At 28.3% G+C, this 14871-nt stretch overlaps 1 pseudogene; it reads left to right on the top strand.

The window, feature by feature from the left end:
• Nucleotides 1–237: 237 nt before the first annotated feature.
• LOC145793960 (glycosyltransferase BC10-like) lies at nt 238–11910 on the top strand (annotated as a pseudogene).
• Nucleotides 11911–14871: the final 2961 nt, after the last annotated feature.

Below are 14871 nucleotides of genomic sequence, written 5' to 3'. Positions count from 1 at the left end.
GCTTGCAAATTAGTATCTCTTGCAAAACCACATAAATTTTCTTTTATGATTTTTGCAAATTCAGCTAAAATTGTGTCAAGTGTGAGAAAATTTGTTAACAAAGTCATTTTTTGACTTTTTCCAATTTCAGATTTTTCCCACTGTCTTAACCATTGCAACACATCTCCTTGGAGAGTTGCTACAATATAATCAAGGAATTTTTCCTTTGACCAACTATTTTTATAATTGGTAATAATGATGGACAAGGATTGTGCCCAATCATCTATTGCTTATGGTTGATCCTTAAATGGAACATGAGACAAATCTAAATAAGTACCATTTTGAGATATTGGATACTTATGATTATTATCTTTTTTAGATATTACTGGCTCAGGTGTAGGATTGGAGGTACTTCCAATGTTAGTATCATTTTTAACTTCATTTGTTTTAATAAAGTCAAAATTTTCTCCATCTCCCCATGTACCAAATAATTCGGGATCAATTGGCTCTTCTGCCTTTCTTTTCCCTTTATTTATTTCTGTTGAAATATCTTGATCTATTGATTCTTCAGATGAGGATGATTGGCTGTCATCATCATTAGTTAACATATTAATATCATAATTAAAGCGTTGTAAAAGGGCTTCATTTTCTAGATAAGTTTCTTTTATCTGATCTAGTAGCCTATTTCTTTCATCAATACCTAAGTCTGGGTCTTTATATAATTTTCTCCAATAATCCAATATTTCAACAATATTTTCATATTCAGTTTTATTATAGGTATTGGTTTGAAATACCATAATATCTTCTGTACCATAAAATTGCCTAGAGATGTCACTATCTCCTGAACTATTCATTCCATCATTGTTTATGAAAGATATAGTTTCTAATTTTGTCACCAAATTGTTTATTTGATTTTTTGCTTCTTTATTTAAATCAATATTTATTATAGAACCCAAATTGTCTATTTTAGATTCTATAGACTCAACTTTAGTTTCTAGATAATTTTGATTTATTTTTTGATTTTTATCTAATTTAGAAAACCAAGAACACATAATATTAGTAATATTATTTAAAGTAGAACACACACTATTTATATTTGCAGATTCTTTAGTAATATGCAAACTATGATCATATTTATTATTAACATTATTTTTTGTATTTCCAAAGCATATTATATCATCAGAATTAATTGTCATTTTAGATTGTTGTTGGTACCTAAGACCCTCCTAGTGTATTATCTGGTGCCTAAAACCTCTCTTTATGATCTTAAAGACTTAATTATGGCCAATTGTCAAAAGATCTTAATGAGTATATGGGTTTTGACATACACTAAGCATATTGGTTTTACAACAACTATAAATGAAACAAATATTTATGAAGATATAAAATACCAAGGATACACAAAAAACTTAAGACGGAATTTTTAACTAAAATATATATATATATATATATATTTATAACATAAAACACACCATACAAACTTATATATATATCAAAAATTTATACATAGATCGAAATACTTACATAGCTTGATCTTGCTTTCAAAAGCTCTTCACCAAACTTTGATACCAATTACAAAACTAAAGGAAAGAAGCTTTTTACTTATGGAATTATGGTGGAGTTATAGAATAAGGAATTATGATAGAGAACTTAGAGACAAAGAAGAAAGCAAAAAGATGGAGAGAAGTTGAAGGGAATTTACATGTCCCATTATGTTGGCATAAAGGCCAATATATAGACTTACAAGAGGGGAATACAAACAAAATATAACTTATTGCATATCTAACTTCATATCTAACGTATCTAACTTTGTAAGACTTTACGTCTAAAAGTTGCCAATTTTTCTAACTCTATAGGCAAGCCTAGTCATAGGCTTTTTGAAAAATCTACCTAAAAGTAAATACAAAGAAACAAAAATAAATACAAAAGGACTACAATTATTTTTTATAATCAAGTTTCGGGTTAATTTATATTCATCTCGATTAATTTTGAGATCTTAAAATTACTGATCAAACAAACATCTAGTAACTCATTTGGATGACTCGAACTTGAGACAACTAAAGTTTAAAAGCTCTACCATTACCAAACTCAGTAATCCCTACTAGCTCAAAATTAAGAAATAAATAAACACCATAAATGATATCATACTCGTTTTTATAGAAATTGAACCCTTAATCTCAGCTTACAAAATGGTACTACATACTATTAGGTCAAAGGAAGCTTGGTTCACATTTTCAAAACTTACCACCTCAAAAAAATAAAAATGTTGATTGAAACTAAATTGGATAAATTACACTGACCTGCATTGAGTTTTAAAATAAATATACAAATTTCATAATTTAAATATAATTAGACAGACCTCTTTTTTAGTAAGATTAAAGATATCAAAATTAATACAGATGGTATAAAGACACAATATAAAATGTACATTTCAATGTAAATAAGATGACAATATCATTTTTTTATTCATATTATTAACGAATTCTAATAAAAATGAGGCTAAGTATTATATAAATTAAAACTTTAAGGGAGTTTAATATAATTATGTCAAATTTTTTAGACTTACTTCATTTTTACTAAATCTCAGTAGAGTTTTTACCCAACTAATTTTAGCTGTATTTACAATATTAGACTCCTTTCACGTATCTATACATAGGAAAATGATATACAAACTCACTTTCTACGCCCATTTTGTAAATTCAATGATAGCCCCGTTTGGTAGAGCGGTGAAAAAGTGATTATACATTATAACTTAACAGATTATGGCTTATAGCTGTGAACATAAGCTATTACCTAATTGGTGTAGCTGTGCGATTATGGATTTAAGCAGCTAAATAGTGTTTGGTTAATAAACTATAAAATAACTTTTTATTGTGTAATTGTCCTTTTTTCCCTTATATGACATAAAATGATTATTTTGTCATTTTTTGAAGTTTTAATTTAAAGAAATTATTTCATTAATAAAAGTTAATATAATTAGTATTACAAAAATTATCATTTCATTAATAGTATCAATTAGTATAAAATTATTTCATTTTTTCATTATAAATTAATTAGTATTAATTAAGGGCTTAATTGGCATCAATTAATACTAAAATTATTAATAGTATCAATTAATATAATTTTTTTTTTCATTTTTTCATTATAAATTAATTAGTGTCAATTAATGACTTAATAAGTATCAATTAATACTAAAATTATTAATAGTACTAATTAGTATAAATTTTTTTATTTTTTTCATTATAAATTAATTAGTGTTAATTAATGGTTTAATTAGCATCGATTAATACTAAAATTATTAATAATATCAATTTGTATAATTTTTTTTTCATTTTTTCATTATAAATTAATTACTGTCAATTAATAGCTTAATAAGCATCAATTAATACTAAAATTATTAGTAATACCAATTAATATAAAATTATTTCATTTTTTCATTATAAATTAATTAGTGTCAATTAATGGCTTAATTAGCATCAATTAATACTAAAATTATTAATAGTATCAATTAGTATAATTGTTTTTCATTTTTTCATTATAGATTATAAGAATAATGCTATATGTACTAATTAATGTACACATTAGTGTACTAACAGATGATGTGGTATCATTTGTATGGTTTTGAGTATTTATAACTTGTATAATAAATATGGTCAATAATAATATTATAACACTAGTTGGTACACTAATGTGTACACTAATTGGTGTATGTAGCACCACAGATAAATTAATTAGTGTCAATTAATAGCTTAATTAGCATCAATTAATACTAAAATTATTAATAGTATCAATTAGTATAATTTTTTTTCACTTTTCATTGTAAATTAATTAGTATCAATTAATGGCTTAATAAGCATCAATTAATACTAAAATTATTAATAGTACCAATTAGTATAAATTTTTGAATAATGCTATATGTACCAATTAGTGTATTAACTAGTACACCAATTGATGATGTGACATAATTTAAGAGGTTTTTGGTACTTGTAATATGATTAATGAGTGGGGTCAATAATAATGTCATAACTGGTGTACCAACACTTGTAGTATCAATTAATTAATAGTATCAATTAATATAAATTTTTTTTTTATTTTTTCATTATAAATTAATTAGTGTCAATTAATGACTTAATTAGCATCAATTAATACTAAAATTATTAATAGTATCAATTAGTATAATTTTTTTTCATTTTTCATTATAAATTAATTAGTGTGAATTAAAGACTTAATAAGCATCAGTTAATATTAAAATTATTAATAGTACTAATTAGTATAAAATTATTTCACTTTTTCATTATAAATTAATTAGTGTCAATTAATGGCTTAATTAGCATTAATTAATACTAAAATTATTAATAGTATCAATTAGTATAATTTTTTTTCATTTTTTTATTATAAATTAAGAATAATGTTATATTTATCAATTGATATATTAACCAGTGTACCAATTGATGATATGGCATAATTTAAGAGATTTTTGAAATTTGTAATGTGATTAATGAGTGAGGTCAATAATAATGTCATAACTAGAATTGGTACACCAGTTACTTTACTAATTAGTGCATGTAGTATCACCAATAAATTAATTAGTATCAATTAATTCTTAATTAGCATCAATTAATACTAAAATTATTAATAGTATTAATTAGTATAATTTTTTTTCATTTTTTCATTATAAATTAATTAGTGTCAATTAATGGCTTAATAAGCATCAATTAATACTAAAATCATTAATAGTGCTAATTAGTGTAATTTTTTTTCTTTTTTTTCATTATAAATTAATGGCTTAATTAGCATCAATTAATACTAAAATTATTAATAGTATCAATTAGTATAATTTTTTTTTTCATTTTTTCATGATAAATTAATTACTGTCAATTAATGGCTTAATAAGCATCAATTAATACTAAAATTATTAATAGTACCAATTAGTATAAAAAAATTTCATTATAAATTAATTTGTGTCAAGTAATGGCTAGTATCAATTAATACTAAAATTATTAATAGTATCAATTAGTATATATTTTTTTTTTCATTTTTTCATTATAAATTAATTAGTGTTAATTAATGGCTTAATTAGCATCAATTAATACTAAAATTATTAATAGTATGAATTAGTATAATTTTGTTTTCATTTTTTCATTATAAATTAATTAGTGTCAATTAATGGCTTAATTAGCAGCAATTATTATTTTTTATTCATTAATTATTATTATTATTTATTAAAAAAACATTGAAAACCTCTACACCAAAAAAAAAAATTGTAAACCCTATCCCCGGCGGGCATAGCGGCGACAAACCGGCGTTAGGGTTTGAAATTGATCCACAGAAAGAGAAAGAGAGCCGTTGAGAGAGCAGAGAGAGAACCATTGAGAGAGCAACACCGAAGAGAGCGAGCTAGGGTTTTGTCATGCCGGCAGCCCATTCTTCTTTTCCTTCTCCTTCTCATCTCACCGTCTGCGTCGATCGCGAAGAGGGAGAGAGAGCTAGGGTTTGTCACGTTGTCGATCGCGATGATTCAAATCGGGTTGGTTCAGATCGCGATGGTTCAAATCGAGATAGAGAGCGATCGGAGAACACTGGAGAGAAAGAGAGAGAGAGAGAGAGAGAGAGAGAGAGAGAAGAGACAGAGCTTTGGTCGCCGGAAATCGCCCTGGTTCGCTAGAAATCACCTGTCCTATTTGTATGAGAGAAAAAGAATGAGTGTTCTTGGTTTATATACATGGCACACTTGTAATAACTAAAAATTGTAAAGGGCATTTAAGTCATTTTATGCCCCCCATTTTAGCTTGCCGCATAAGCTTAAATCAAGAAGCACCCTTGGAGCTGCTTACAAATTTAAGTTGAAAGTAACTTAATTAAAGCCACAATCTATCCCTTTAAGTTTTACCAAACACACCAAAATAACTTAATTTAAGCTAAAAGTTTATTTAAGCTGTTTTTAAGTGCTACCAAACAGGCATGATGTGTAAGTATGATTAATGGATAATTAGGAAAGATATGAGAAAGAATGATATCCTAATTGATTGCAATATCATTAGATTTGAAAAGTGGATCTAATTTTTGAACTTGAATAGCAATATATCTTAACACTAATTTTATTTTATAACATTTAATTAGATTAGTAACAACAATTTTAATAAAAATAATATGGTCGTTTATTGTAGGTAGGAATCCCATAATATATTATATGATATACCATTACGTTTTATTGTAGAATTAATCATTATATTGTGATAATTAAGAACATCATCTAATCTCTCTCTCTCTCTCTCATTCTCTCTCTCTCTAAACAACGAAGAAGAATCAACACCAAAAACCACCAGCCTCAGCTGCTAATCTCCTTTCTTATTTCATCTTCTTTGCCTGTGGCATAACCTCTGGGATTTTACTAACGTGCTATCTCAAGGACTTGTCACTGAATCTACTAATCACCCACTTCTCTATCTCTCATTCACCATTAATTCTGCCACCACCACCAGCTACCCAACCACCACCACCTACTCCTCCCCCATCAGCCACCAAAACTTCCAAAACCAATATTAGATCATCAGAATATCAAAAGCCCACACATGTCACGCACGATATGAGCGACGAAGAATTGCTATGAAGGGCCTCAATGACTCCCAAAATTCATAAATTCCCATTCAAAAGGGTTCCAAAGGTTGCCTTCATGTTCTTGACAAGAGGGCCAGTTTTGTTAGCACCTCTTTGGGAGTTGTTCTTCAAAGGCCATGAAGGATTCTACTCAATTTGCGTGCACTCCGATCCATCTTTCAACCAATCCGAGCCTGAAAATTCAGTTTTCCATGGCCGGAGAATTCCCAGTAAGGTCAGTTTTTTTTAGTCTAATTTTTCATATTAAACTTGTGCGTTTTTTTTTTTTTTTTCTCTTTTACTTTAATTTTATATAGGTGGATTATTAAAAAAAATTATTTTCTTGTTTATTCATTATTTGGGGCTTTCATTGATGTTTTAATTAAAAAATATAGATGGTGAAAGCTAGGTTGAAGCTAGGGAAGATTATGGGTGGGGGGGTGGGGGAGGAATATTTCATTGCTCTTGAATATAATTTTCTTTCAAAACAAACACAGTATAACATGTACGAGAGTATGATTTCACCTTTACTCTATGAACTTGATATACAATGCATCTAAATAGGGTTGAACTGCCCTAATGGCACTTCTTCTTTTTTTATTAGCGAAAATGGAAATTTTATTGATAAAAATCAATGTACAAAGAATACTGAAATAAATTATCAATAAAAGAAAAATAAATGAAAGTATCAAAATAAAACTAATCTATCGAACAACAAGCACAATCATCTAGTAATACTACACCAAAAATTGACGAGAAATAAGTACAAACAAAAATGCAAAATCACAACAACCTAAATAAAGATTAACCAACGCAAACAAAAACAAAATCACAACAACCCAAATAACTACAAAACAACACTTAAGGCATTATGAAATTCCAAACATGCGCTAGTTAAGTGAAATTAAATTTATAAATTTAGGTAAAAATTCTTAACACATAACATGTTGCTTTTATAATTTTTGTGAAATGATAATTTTATCTCCAATTTTATGGGATTAGATTGTGAATCCCCATGCTATTTGAGATTAGCAGTCCACTTGGATAAAAAAACAGGGAAGGGGGGAATAAATATAATTCTGAAAATAAATTATTCATTGTTTTTAAGATAAATGTGATATAATTATGTGGTTATAATTATTTGATAATTTTTTGTACCAATAATCTTCTGAAAAGACTTTGCAAAATAAATGTTCTAACTCGATCCCTGATAATTACACAGTATTCAATTGAACCACTAGTGACAATCTTGATTTTATAAGATTTTAACTCTTTGAACAGATCTGCCATGTTTACCGATACATCACATGCTTCTATTAACTACATGACAATTACCATTTGTAAAATTTTACTTGGGAATGCTTCGTAACTGGGCACTATTAAGACTGCAATAATGGGAAAATTTAAAAATTGATGGAACAACAATTAACAAATAATAAAGTCTACTCATAGAAAATTATTTTTGAGCACTACAAGAAAAAACACTTTTCGTGACCAATATTTTGGTCGCGAAAAGTACCATATTTGGTCGCTAAAACCTTTTCACGACCAAAATATGTTGGTCGCGAGTTGGTCGCTAAAGCCTCGTCACAGATAGTTTTCTGCGATCAAAAAAGTCTTTGGTCGCTAAAAGTGACCATTCGCGACCAACTTTTTTGGTCGCAGAAAGTCCAATTCATATTAGCCAAAAGTAAACTTTTAGCGACCAAAGATAAGTTGGTCGCCAAAAGTTAGCGCCTTGACCCCAAAAAAATAATTCTTTTGTGTTCCCTAGGACTTGAGCTCCTGACCAAGGAGTCACCTTATGCACCCAATCCATTCTGGCACTCTGCCAATAACATACTTCTTGTTCATATTTGGCAAAAAAAATATATAACCCATAAAAATTGGGTTATATATTATTTTATAAAACTTTTAATGCTTAAATAGAAAAATAGCATGTAATTACTGTAGTATCATTTTTTTTAAAATTTATCCTACCATAACTTTCCGCGACCAACTTTTTTTTTTTGTCGTCAAAGGGTAATCTTCCGCCACAAAAAAAGCCTCTGGTTGCTAATAGTACACTTTCCGCGACCAACTTTTTTTTTTGGTCGCCAAAAGGTGATCTTCCGCCACCAAAAAAGCCTTTGGTCGCCAATAGCATACTTTCCGCGACCAACTTTTTTTTTTGGTCGCCAAAGGGTAATCTTCCGCGACCAAAAAAGCCTTTGGTCGCCAATAGTATACTTTCCGCGACCAACTTTTTTTTTTGGTCACCAAAGGGTATACTTTCCGTGACTAACTTTTTTTTTGGTCGCCAAAAGGTGATCTTCCGCGACCAAAAAAGCCTTTGGTCGCCAATAGTATACTTTCCGCGACCAACTTTTTTTTTTGGTCGCTAAAAGGTAATTTTTCGCGACCAAAAAATTATGATCGCCAAAAATTAAATTTTAGTCGCAAAAAGTAGACTATTTGCGACAAAAAAAAAATGATCGCCAAAAATATTTTCTCTTGTAGTGGAGACTGCAATAAATAATGAGGAAACTAAACAATTGATGGAACAACAATTAACAGACAAAAAAGTCTACTCACAGAAAATTATTTTTATGACTGCAATAATGGGAAAACTAAAAAATTGATGGAACAATTAACAAATAAAAAAGCCTACCCACAGAAAATTATTTTCTTAATAACTTGTGTCAAGTGATGAAATTGCAACTGCATACCGAGACTCAACACGTCATCGTATTTGAGTGGGTTGTTCCTTTTTGACCTCTCATTATATAATTATATGGTTTAAATAACATGAAAAATTTATCTAAAATTTTATGCTAAACGTAAATATGTAATATAAATTTAAAGTTAATGAGTTGTGGGCATACACTAGAATATAGTTTTTTTTTTTCTAAATTTATAATATTGTTGTATAGTTTACCAGAAGAGATTATAAAATGGAATAATTGAAAATGTATACAATTTGGAACACCATCTATCTAACAACGAAAAGTCCACGCGAAGGGGCATTGGCTTCTTAATAACCACCACGTCGCTCATAAAATATTCAACTCAAGCCTATCCTTTTTTTTTTTTTTGGAAATAGGAGTTACATTGGGCAAATTACAATTTTATTTCTCATTTTGAGTCATTTTAATTCTAAATATTTTTATTTGGTCAATTTAGTAATTTTTTATATTTTTTTTGTATTCAGTGAACTTTTTTTTATTTTTTTAAGTTCTACTCGATTAGACCAACCACAAAAGTCAAAAAATAAAAATAAAAATAAAAAATAAAAAAATTTGAAAAAAATTCCACTAAAGATAAAAAGTCCCAAGCAGTTGGTTTTTTGGCCCTTTTTTTTTCTTTATTTTTTTGTCTTTGATAAATTTTTTTTGATTTTGATTTTGATTTTTTTTTTTTCAGATTCATCTACACCAACCAAAACAAAAAAAAAATTGACACAAATTTTTAAAAAATATTAAAGAACAAATTAAAAAAAAATATGAAACTTTTTTTTGTCTGTATGCGAAACGACTCCTTACAATGGTCTCCATGTTTGACACTATCAGCATTCATTGTCAAAGTTAGGAGTATTTTTGAAAAAAAATACACCTAGATTCTGTTAAAAAAAATTATCTTTTCATAAATTGATACAATTGAAATATTACTTACAAAAATGATCCAAGGTTCCTATGCTGAGTAAAGTGTAATTAAACTTTTTTTTTTTGTTTTAAGATGCAATTTTTAATTATAAAATATTCAAGATTCTAACAATGAATAATGATAGGCCAAGGCATGATGACCACTTTAACATGCATTTTATACTTTGAAGATAAAATTAACACGATTAATATGTTGGAGATCAAAATGACGAAAAGTGCCAATGAAGCATGGAGACGAGTACTGATATTGGTACAAGTGTTAGAAATCCGTAACATCTAATTAAGATCGGTGAAACACGAAATATAAAAAAGAACAAACACACAAGAAAAATAAATTACACACATATGACGAACACAAAATTTATGTAATTTATCCAAAATTATAATTATGTCTACGACTGCTGTGGTTTTTACTATGATAAAAAATATTACAAAAGATTGCAGAGATAGCTGCCTCCCTTCAATTATAAATACATAAAAATTATGACAACTTGTTACAAGTATGGAAATACTAGAATACCTTCACTCCAAATCTGCATTTATTAGGATGTACACTATCCTCCTAATAACGAATTCACTATGGTACAATAATATGACAACACTTAAAATAAGATACGGATAAAAAAAAATATTTTTATAATTCGTTAAAGTAAGGTACAAATTTAATACTAACAATTATATCTATACAGATGGTGTAATGCTATTATAGAGAACCCTAAGTTCTTTGAGGCTTAAAAATTTCTACAATGCCTTTCATTTGTTTTATTTGAGAATAGACACAACCTAAATTTATTTTGGTGTCTTACATTTTTAAAAGGGTCATGCTAATAATTTTTTAATGGATATTCATTAAAGATCAAATAATGTTTAAAAAAATAACAGTGATATATTTTCTCTTTATTTATATTTATATAGGCAGGAGGGTGTGTTGGTAATAACGTTGTCGTTGGCATATAAATTCATCACTCATGTACTTGACTATATAGTTTACATATATTACACCTTATAGAATTCTCGTGTATAATGCAGAAAGTGCAATGGGGAAGTGTTAGCATGGTGGAAGCAGAGCGTCGCTTACTGGCTAATACTCTTCTCGACTTCTCCAACCAACGATTTGTTCTCCTCTCTGAATCATGCATCCCTCTCTTCAACTTCTCTACTATTTACTCTTATCTAATAAACTCTTCCAAAAACTTTGTAGAATCCTTTGATTTACCCGGCCCGGCTGGCCGTGGCCGGTATCGCCATCAAATGAGTCCCACCATCACAGTCCAACAATGGAAAAAAGGATCTGAATGGTTCGAAATGGATCGAGATATAGCTATCGAGGTTGTCTCAGACACAAAATATTTTCCACTATTTCAAAAGCATTGCAAAAGTTCATGTTGTGCCGATGAGCATTACTTGCCAACGTTTGTGAGTATAAGATTTTCGGAGAGGAATTCAAATAGAAGTTTGACATGGGTTGACTGGTCAAAGGGAGGTATACACCCAGCTAAGTTTGTGAGAACAGATGTGACTATTGAGGTTTTGGAGAAAATGAGGAGTGGAAGGAAATGCGAGTACAATGGGAATATCACCAATGTTTGTTTCTTATTTGCAAGGAAAGTCACACCTACTGCTTTGGGTAGGTTGATGAGGTTTGCACCAAAGGTTATGCAATTCAACCCATAAGATTAGAAATGTCATGACGTTAGGGACTTATGAATACAAAAAGATTAAAAAAGTAATGAGTGGTTTAAATGAACTTTTGTATAGTATAGAGCCCACACTCACAGACTATTTTCTTTAAGTATTTTTTTATGTCTGATTTCTTAGTCGGTATCATTTATTTGTAATGATCATAGGGTGAAACAAAAAATGGTTGCAAATAATTTCATTTTGTTTTTTCAAATTTGACAGATAAAATGACCTAGTATATGCATGTAAAGAAAAACAACAAAAAGAATTTTTTATTTGTTTGGTTTTGGTTGGTTCTTGACTATGCATGTTTCCTACAATAAATTAAAATCAATAGCCATTGAAATATTTTGCTCATTCTCCTCTCAGGAAAAAAAAAAAAAAGAAAAAAAAGATATGTTCAAGGGGAATTGTGCTCTCAGATTAATGGGTGTTGTGGGGAATATTTTTTTATTAATTTTTTCCCCATAATCAGCTTTAGCTCTTTTGATGAGAAATTGTTCTCTTCGCCAAATGCCACCTCTACATAATATTAATAGCTATCAAAGTTTACAATGATGGTATAATACTTGAGAAAATCAGGCATTAATCCCCTCACCTTTTACGTAGAAGCTTAAAGATTATGATAAGAAATGTATTAGGTAAGATCTCTCAATGTTTGGAATGTAGTTATTTAAATCCTTTTTGCTTCCCTTTTTTTTGGGTTCTAGTTTTGCCCTTTATTTAAAATTGCTCAAAGAAATTTTAAATTGCTTATTTTCTCCCAGAAAAATTTCAAAGTTGCTGAGAGAAATTTTAGAATTGTTTATTTTCTCTCACATAAATATTAAAATTGCTTATTTTCTTTTAGATAAATTTTAAAATTGCTTATTTTCTCTTGGAGAAATTTTAAAAATTTTACTAACTGAAGATGGCTAACTCAATGAAATTTTGTCAAATTTTTTTCCCCTAAAATTTCATATTCATCATGAATCTTATTTGATAGATCTCGAAGAGAACAATCTAAAAATACAAATTTTATTGAAAATGGATATCTAAATCAAAAGTTCCAGAATTTTTAAATTTTTAAATTTTTTAAAAAGTGAAAGACGTTGAGCAGTATTGCTTATGAGCAACTTTAAAATAAAAAACCCATAATACTTATGTCACATATTTTTATGAAGAATGCAGTAGTGAAAATGGGTGCCCATTACAAATTGTATAAAATTAAATTTATTTGTGAGATTTGAAATCGTTGAATGGTTTTGTAGGTTTTTTTTTTTTTTAAAAAAAGGAAAAAAAGAGAAGAAAAAAATTGACTACAAGGAGCCAAAGAAAACAAAAAACCATAAAAAAAAAAAAATACATGTTGGTACATATTCAACTTTTGTTAGATTATTATTTTTTAATTTATATTTACATGGTCTTTTAAACTTCAAAATTTAGGAATAGAAAGTATCAGCTACGACTTTTTCTTTTTTTTAAAAAAAAAAAAAAAAAAAAAAAAAAAAAAAACCTATTCAAAAGGTTGATTTTTCAAAATCGAAGGTGATACAACTCAATTAAAAAAATTATCTTACCTATTAAAACTCTATTTGAAATCTAAAGTTTAACTTAAATTTTTTCAATTTAAAGAAAAATCAACTGTTTATCTCTTTTGATTCTTTATTCATATGCCATAATACAAATTAAAAATGGTTATGATATTATTTAACCGCAATATAAATTTACAACTGCTAAGTTAATATTTGAAGATTTATCTGGATTATTATAAAAACAAACACATAATTTGGTGGCATAATTTATCTGTACTATTATTAAAAATAAACCGTTGTGAACCTTCAACTAAGGCCTCGTTTGGCAAGCGGTGATTTTAGTTAAAAAGTCAAAAAGTCACTAAAAAAATCAAAAAGCCACCAACCTATATAAAAAAATCAAAATTCTCTTTTCTCTCTACTTTTTGCACATCTTTTCATAAAAAACTAAAAAATCATCTCAAACACTTGTTTGGTTTGTTTTTGGGAGAGTTGTTTTTGGAAAAAAATTTGGAGAGAAAGTTGAGAAATTTTTTTGGTTTGTTTGGTTGTATATTTTGGGAGAGTTGTTTTTTTGGGAGTTTGGGATGATTTGATATTTTGAGAGAATTTGAGTAGATGTGTGTGAGAGAAAAAGTAATTGAGAATGAGAGATGAGAGAGAAAAAGTGATTGATTGATGTGTAAGAGAGAGAAAGTGATTTTGAAAATTTTTTGACAAAAACTCAAACCAAACAATTTTTTAGAAATTTTTTTCTAAAACTCATCTCCCAAATGCAAACCAAACATACCCATTAGTTTTTCTTACATTATATTTTAGCAAAAAAGTCAAAAAGTTACTAAAAAGTTTGTTTCCAAACGAGACCTAAGCCTAATTCAAGTTTAATGTTGAACAATATCAATAAATTATCCTTTCGGCCATCTCCAACGGTGCATTAGATTAAGCATCAAATTCAAATTTGATAAAAAAGTCTCTTTTTCCCTCTCCAGTGATTTCACCAAATTGATATCAAACTGAGAACGACACAAAAATTTCATCAAACTGAGGACAAGCGCAAAATTTCACCATTTCACTATGCTGTAACGTTGGGGGTGGGCCAATTGGTCAGCCAATCGGATGTCCGGCTGGTTGACCCACCGGTTGATAGGCTCCCTTATTCTGCGAACTGGTTTATTTTCTAGAACAGGTGCGAACTGGTATATTTTCTGGAACAAGTTCAAATAGGTAAGTTATTTTGTGGACTAGGAATAAATTGATGGGTGATATAAATTTAAATTCCTATGAAAATGTAAATGAAAAAGTCACATCTTATATACATATTTTGAGTTGAGAACTAGCCGTTCTGTATTAGCAATTCCAATAATTTACCGTTGGGTTGACAAATTATTTTGAAAACTTACCGTTGCTGATGTGCTCTATAAAATATATCTGTTTAATAATAGTATGCTGTGAATTTCAGT

This window comes from Camellia sinensis, chromosome 6 (assembly GCF_055761805.1).
Source record: "Camellia sinensis isolate YWXY chromosome 6, ASM5576180v1, whole genome shotgun sequence".
NCBI lineage: Eukaryota > Viridiplantae > Streptophyta > Magnoliopsida > Ericales > Theaceae > Camellia > Camellia sinensis.
This window is presented reverse-complemented; position numbering and strand designations above follow the sequence as displayed.